The sequence below is a fragment of the Vidua macroura genome, unplaced genomic scaffold, assembly GCF_024509145.1.
Source record: "Vidua macroura isolate BioBank_ID:100142 unplaced genomic scaffold, ASM2450914v1 whyUn_scaffold_126, whole genome shotgun sequence".
In the NCBI taxonomy this organism is placed as follows: domain Eukaryota; kingdom Metazoa; phylum Chordata; class Aves; order Passeriformes; family Viduidae; genus Vidua; species Vidua macroura.
In genome coordinates, this window is record NW_026530547.1 from 364340 (window position 1) to 371679 (window position 7340).

General features: G+C 50.7%; 1 long non-coding RNA gene across 1 annotated transcript; it reads right to left on the reverse strand.

Moving 5' to 3' along the window:
• Positions 1 to 2571: 2571 nt before the first annotated feature.
• Positions 2572 to 6187, reverse strand: LOC128802608 (uncharacterized). The gene is made up of 3 exons (XR_008435510.1): positions 6105 to 6187; positions 4587 to 4706; positions 2572 to 2588 (listed from the first exon to the last, which is right to left on the reverse strand). It is a non-coding gene; the product is annotated as an uncharacterized LOC128802608 (long non-coding RNA).
• Between the last annotated feature and the right edge of the window lie 1153 nt (positions 6188 to 7340).

The following is a 7340-nucleotide window of genomic DNA, read 5'->3' on the forward strand; positions in this document are numbered from 1 at the left end:
TCACACTTTTGTGGTTCCTGGTTTACTCTGAGGCTTAGGAGGCCTTCTCCATGAATGAGGGTCAAAGTCAGTGTTTTCTTGGGAGTCAGAGCACCCCAGGGCAGACAGGGGGATATTCCCCTTGCCCGGGGTTCCCACAGCTGGAGAACAGAGGGTGTGGAAAAGCACCGTCTTTGCTCCAGCCCAGGGAGAGGCAGGGAAGCTGTTGCCAGTCAGGAAGGAGGAAAGCTCTCCCACCTCTTTGTTCCTCTAGTGTTTTCCATAATAATGAAATGCCTTCCACTGTACCTAGAGATGGCGGAAGATCTATCAAGGCCCCTCTGTCACTTTCACTGTTCCCTGCGCATCTTCCCCTGGGAAGGCTCAGGAATGCGCAGGGAGGGGAAGCAGAGCCTGCCAGGCCCGGGCGCAGTGCCTGACAGCACGTGCCAGGCTGTGACTGGCTGCAGGCTGCCTGCCCACGGCCTGGAGCCAGGCTCGCAGCATGGAATGTGGGGGTGCACAGAGCGCAGGGAGCACAGTGGCTTTGGAGACAATCCTGTGCTTTGGCTCCTCCAGTCTCACCTTGTTCTCCTCGGGGGTGAAGCGGATGCGCACGGGGGCGGACGCGCCTGGCAGCACGACACGGTACGCGTCGTTGGAGCACGTGAGCTGGAAGTAAGGCGAGCTCTCCATGGAGACCTTCACCACCTGAGGAAACTGCGGGAAAGACATGAAACCATGGTTTTGCCACTTGTGGAAACAGCACGAGAGGAGACCTGTCCGTGCCCTGCTGACATCCCTCCTTGACCCCCTTTCCAAAGCACTTTCAGCTGTGGAGGTACAGGCACAGAATTCCCAAGGGTGAACTCGAATCCCTTCTCTCTGGGTCCAGCATTTTGGCCAGGGGCAGTAGGGCACTGCCTGGTGGGAAGGAAGGGCCGAGCAGGTCAGCACCAGCAGGATGGAGACAGAGCACCTGAACCAAGTCATCTGCATATTCAACAGGCCAAAAAACCTGCTGGCTCCTGCCTGCACCCAGCCATGCAGTAGTCGTGTTCCAGAGGGGGAATGTGCTGCCTGAAAGCAAACCAGCACATTATCCTGGGGGAAGGAAGAAATTCCCTTCTAGCAGATCTGGTTTGGGTAGGGCAGTTCTGGGGATACAGTCATGCAGGCAGACCAGCAAGAGAGGAGACCAAACACTGTGGCCTTACTGGGAATAAAGCAAACCTGAAAACCAAAAGGAACACAGCAAGACAAACCCTAAAATGAGGAGATGGCAAAGAGAATTTGAATGGGCAGAAAAGCAGCAAGGAAGAATCATAAAACCATGGGAGCAATCAGCTTGCCAAAAGTGACGGAAACACAGACAGGCTGTGCCTACCGACTGTGGGCTTCGAAGGCGTTTTCTGCCTGGAGAAACATGACCAGCACTGACTCACAGTGTGGTTCCAGTATCAAAAGCCAGTCTTGTCTCTCCAGGGGTTCTTGCTGCCTGTGCAGGCAAGCTGGGCTGCTGGGCATTCCTGCCTGCAGCCAGCAGGCCAGGTTCTGCCCTCTGGGACACACAGACACAGCAAACATGCATTTTCTAGCACACAGATATCAACCCCCGAGCACCAAAATGCTCTCAAAAAGTCTAAACCAGATGATTTTGACTCCCTCCCATCTCTTGCCATCAGCCTACTCTTGGCACAAGGCTCATTTGAGAAAATGTTGCCCTGACTGAAATTCAAATGGTCTCAGTGTTCCCCTTTACAGTGGAACACAACTGCTGACATTTTTCAGCTTTTGCCCTCTCAACTCTCTTGGGAAACTGCAAAACAATCACAATTTCTTCAAGTGACGGTGAAAACCTCCAGGAGCACATGGCTTTGGATGTGCTGAGGTTCTCCAAAGGGAAAGCAGAGCACCATGGTGCTTTTGGAAAACCTGAGCAGAGCTGGATGAAGCCCAGCAGGGGCCTGAAGTGGCACCTAAAGCCTCCTGCTGCTTCTGCTACCGCAGCCTGATTCCAGGGCTGTTTCAGAAGACACTTCCTGCAGTGCCAGTGCCATTAATGAGAAGTGATTCCAGCATAAAGTGGAGAAGACTCAGCCCCTGAGCTTTGACTGAGAGCTGCACAAAGGGAGCCAAACAGGCTGAGAGAGGCAGAGGAGCCAAGATTAAGCAAGGAGACACAGGATGTGGCACACACTCAAGGCAAGGCATGAGAGCAGGTAAGAACTGCACAGCCCTCAACACTCCTATCAATCCAGAGCTTTCGAGAGAAGGCAGCTCCTCTGGGATAGATACCATCAACACATGGCCAAAATCAGGGGACAATTCCCAGCAGAGTAAGATTTCCACCACCTTGCAGAACAAAGGTGCTGAGACATTTTCTGGTGGATGTGCTGCAGCAGATAACTTGCTTTGCTGTACACTCTGGGAATGACAGCACTCTCCTCTTCCAGCACAGTGTTAAAGCTCCACACCCCAGCACTTACCTGGTCCTTATTCATGATAGACAGCACCATTTCAGAGACCTCATGGGTGACAAAGTTCTGAAATACCACCTCTGGTGGGGAAATCTGAAACAAGCTCTGCTTCAGGGGAACTGACGACAGCTGGAGAGGCGAGAGAGAGCAGGGAGAGGTTCAGCTGCTGGGAGGAAGGTTCATGAAGGATCCCTTACACTGACCCCCAGTGAAGTACAGGCTCGGGGTGAGCACGTCTGCCCAGCCCACACTGGGCAAACAGTGGCTCACCCACCTCTGCTCTGAGCTGACCAAGAGCTGCTGGGCCACACAGAGCAGGCGCAAGGCAAGCTGCTCTTTTGGGGTGTATTTCTCCAGGTTTCCTTCTCCAGAATGCCAGGCAGCACTTACCTGAAGCACAGCCCTGGGCCCGTGTGGTCACAGAGCTCTGGGGCACTGCGTGAGCACTCATGGAGTAAGTAAAACCCACAAATTTACATCAGACTCCATGGGAAACGATTTTGGGATGTCCTTTACTCTGAGACAGGGAAACCAAGGCCCACACAACTGCAAATACCTTTTTTGATCTAGAACTTAGACATCAGTAAGAAGAGAAGAGTACCAGAGGAGGTGAGAGAGATAAGGTGACGTTTTGCTGCAGCCAAAAGGTTATTAAGTGAAATCATGGAATGTGTTGGTTCTATGTGTTGTTTGTAGTTTGAATTTGTTCAGGTTGGTTTGTTGGGTGTTGCTGTGAGAGGGATGGGCTTGAAGACCTGACCAAAAGGAAGCAGGATGAGAGGGGAGGGGACAGAAGAGCTGGCAGTTGGACAGAATGGAAGTTCCCAAGTACCCATCCAAGGGGAAAGGGGACAGGGACCGCCCTGGCCGGCTATAAAGGGGATAGAAAGATTGCCATTTCCTCTGAGGGTGTGTTTGTTTGTCTCCAGGGGGAAGCAGCCATGCCCAGCACAGCTGAATCTTTACTAAGAAATAGTTTTCTTTTGCTTCGATGATTTTGTCCCCTTTCATTGTATTTAAAAGTTAGTGCGTTTCAAACTGAGGGAAAGCAAAAATAAAGTAACACAGAAGTTAGGAAAAAGACAAATGAGGTGAATGCTGAATGAGGATAAGGTTCAGTTATTTTCTCAGCAGCTTGGGTGAAAGTAGAGTTGGTATCTCCTTTTTCCATGTGCTTTAAATGGGTGCTTTCTTGTGATTATTGCTATCTGACATGATACCATTGTAGAGGCATGTCTGGAATGACACAACAACAGCAAATGCTTCTGGAGCAGAGACACTGCTTTGAGAAAACTCTGCCCTGCTTTGTCTGCCTTCTCCAGCCACACTGCTGTCACTCCAGAGACACAAGCAGGTCTCCTGTGTGACTCCACAGGAGGCACAGGCTGCTGAAGGGAGTGGCTGCAGCACCCTGTCCCTCAGTTGTGCCCTTCCCTGAGGTGTTCCCAACGCCCCTCTCCAGGGCAATCCTTACCCAGTGTCTTACATGTCTCTTGCTGCCAATTTCCTGCTCAACAGCCCACCTCGCTCACCTACCCCTTTGGACTGTGCTTTAGACTGAGCCAGTCCTGCCAGAAAAGCAGCTTTAAACACACCTCTAGGTAGGCACTGATGCAGATAAAGCACATCCGTTCCCCTCTGCCCAGGGCGAGTCCCCTGCACATCTGGCAGCCTGCAAAATCTAACACCCCGTCAGGGTCCAACGCATTGTTCCACCCCAAAGCATTCATGTCGTTTGTTTTGTTAAATCTGAAGTAGTTACTGCAGGTCCTTGGCCTTCAAAGGCCAACGCTGCCACTCTGGAGGGAATCCCGTGACCCCGAGCATTTGATGGCGACCACACCAAAGCAAGAGGTGGCTACTTCAGCAGGAGAATGGCAAATAGCAACTTTGTGCCTTTGTGTCCCCAGCCTTCCCCCCACTGTTTTAGCAATTTAGGCAGCTTCAGCAGAGGTTATTTGTGTTGGCTCAGTGCAGATCAGGACTCCCAGTCCACCACTACCAGCAGTTTGCACTGACAACAGGACCTGGACACTGAGGCATTTTGCTGGAGGCAAGCCTGTCACAAGCACACACCCTCTTCAAACTTCACATCAAACAGAAAGGAAAAGAGCAGGAAAAGGCTACCTTCTGATGAGGCTCACTCTTGTCTAGAACTGGGTTAATGCTGGGCAGAATACTCCTCCTGGCTTCGATCTTCTTCTTCATGCTGAAAAACTTTTCCCACAGGGACTTAGAGGGACGCAGCTGAAAGGCAAAAATAAACCAGCGAGAGCCTCAGAGATGGGCTTGTTCAGAAAGGCTTTTCTTGAACGAGTGGCACTGGTGAACAATTTGAGAACACATAGTCTAGGACAGTCCTGGAAGCCCTGGAATTTTCCTGCTGAAATACTTAGCACCAATAAATTATGAGTACAGAGTGCAATACACATACTCCAACCACGTGGCCCTGTCCCATAGGCTTCTCCGTGATTTAATGTGACATCTTGGGGGCGTTCTGCTCTTTGGGCATTTGTTTCCTCTTTAGTTTCATTGGATTGAGGCAGTGACCTTTTCAGAGAGTGGGGAGGAGCTCTCACAACTCCCCTAACCCCATCCCTGCACAACACTCAGAACTCCCAGCAAGGAGATGTCGCTGCTGTGTGAGTCCAAGAGAGGCAAGAAAGGAACGTTGTAGCAAGAGTGAGGTGCACAGGAATGTGTCCAAGTTTTCCTTCTCTCTGTTCATCAGCATTTGTTTTCTTGGTCTGGGCTCACAGGCCCCTCCAGACAAGAAAACAGAGGGATCTCCTTGGCAGAGCCTCAGCAGTGGGGCATCTTCAGTCCAGGGAGCTCCAGACCCCAAGGGACCTTTGTGGCCCTGACTCCAGCGCTGCCTGCAGGGCTGGATCTGCGCCCACACAGGAGACGAGAGAGAACAGCTGGCTTGGAACCTCTTCTAGCTGGGACCAGCCGTGTCTCTCAAGGCTCTGGGCAGAGCTTGAGCTTCCTCCCACCAACATGCCCAGGTGCCCAAGGGCAGGTTGGTGAGAGCAGCACAGGTGAGTGCCCAGCCTGACAGAAGGAATTGCTGTGGCAATTCTGACTACTAGATACCTAACTAACTAACTAACAACTTGTGACTTTGTTTTTGAGAGTCTAGCCACAGGTGGATCTGATTGGTTATTAGGTTCAAACAATTGTCACTAGACTCTAATTAAGTAATCACTCTAGGTGAACAATTTTCTAAACACAATCCACATAGGAAAAACAAGGAGCAGAAATAGAAATTATTTTCTCTTTCTTTTTCTCTGTGCACCTGGATGAAAAATCTTGAGAGAGAGAGAAATGTGCTTACTACACAGCACAGGTGAGTGCCCAGCCTGACAGAAGGAATTGCTGTGGCAAAGGGAAAGGGAGAGAACACACGCTCCGGGCTTCAGCTGCACATTGCTTTAACTTGGCTCCGGTGGCACAGCCAGGCAAGAGCCTGAGGCAACACACGGCGTTCCCTACTGCACCAGGACAGCCCCCACCAACAGGAGCAGGGCACAAAGAGGTGGAGAGGGGGTCTGCAGCTTCACAGCGCTGCTGGACAACAGGGGCAGGGAGAGGAGGGACGCGAGGGGAGTTTCCAGCCTTAACACAGCCCCAGTGGCTACTTACAGTAAAAGACTTCAGCATTTCCCTGGACCAAGGACGAGGTGTCGGTGTCTGTTTTGGGAATCCAGAAGCCATTTTGAAGGGAGGATATCCCAGATCAGCAACAAAGCCTCAATGAAACTGGAAGGAGCAACAATGGAACTCTGAAAATCCAGAACCCAATTCATGGCAGATTCAAGGCATATACTGGTGCTAAAAATTTTATAGCATTTGAAAGTAGCTAAATGCTTGTTTGGTGTAAGTAGCTAGTATTGTCAGGCCTCTAGTTGGGCTTTACTTGTACTATATGGCTATGTTGTGCAATTCAGAGATGGATCCTACTGAAACCAGGAGCTAAAAATCTGAACATTAATAATAGTTAGAACAGACCAAGCTGTAGCTTAAATATTAAATACTTAAAAAGAGCTAGAGTGGATCTCCTCTCCTTTAGGCTAAACCACCCCTGCTCTCTCAGCTGCTCCTCACAGGACTTCTGAGAGACTGGAATGTTATGGCAAATGGCTTAAATATTGTTATAAAGGACTTTCTGCCCATTGCGACAAAACTGTATAAAGGAGCTGCAACCACCCAAGCCCACCCTTCCCTGAAAACGCCTCCTGACTGGAACTTTGGACTGTGAGCTAAGCTGCCTAAGGGAACTCGGAACAAGCCAAAGGTGACACTATTGTCCGGTTATCTCAGGTCTGGGGAGAAGTAAACAAGGCTGAGGAGAAAAACCTCTCCACAACAAAGCCAAACCCAGCAGCTGTCCTGAAAATCAGCTCTGTCTGGGTTCAGGGTGGGGAATTCATAGGCACAGACTCATCTGCTGAGGCCAGGTTTGCACACAAACCTCCCATCAAAGACCTCCAAAGTGCCCCCAGACCCATTCCAGAGGCCTTGCACCAGGTGACTGCAGGGCATGCAAAGTAACACAACAGATCTGAAAATCCAGAACCCAATTCATGGCAGACTCCAAGGATATTCTGGTGCTAAAGAGGTGATATTATTTGAAAGTAGCAATAGACAGAGTCAGACTTGCCCCGCCCCAAGGAGGTACCTGGGAGGTCCCACCTTGCCCAAATCTGCCTTAATCCATTGGAGTCTTACCTTTTGCGAGACCTCACCACAGAGAAGACCAGAAGAGGATTTTATGGTATGCTGATGGGATCCACGGAATGGTGACCTTTTTTACTTAATCCGTCTCTGTCACTCTCTTTCTCCTCCCTCTTCCCAACCCCCCATCCCCCCCCCCCTCCA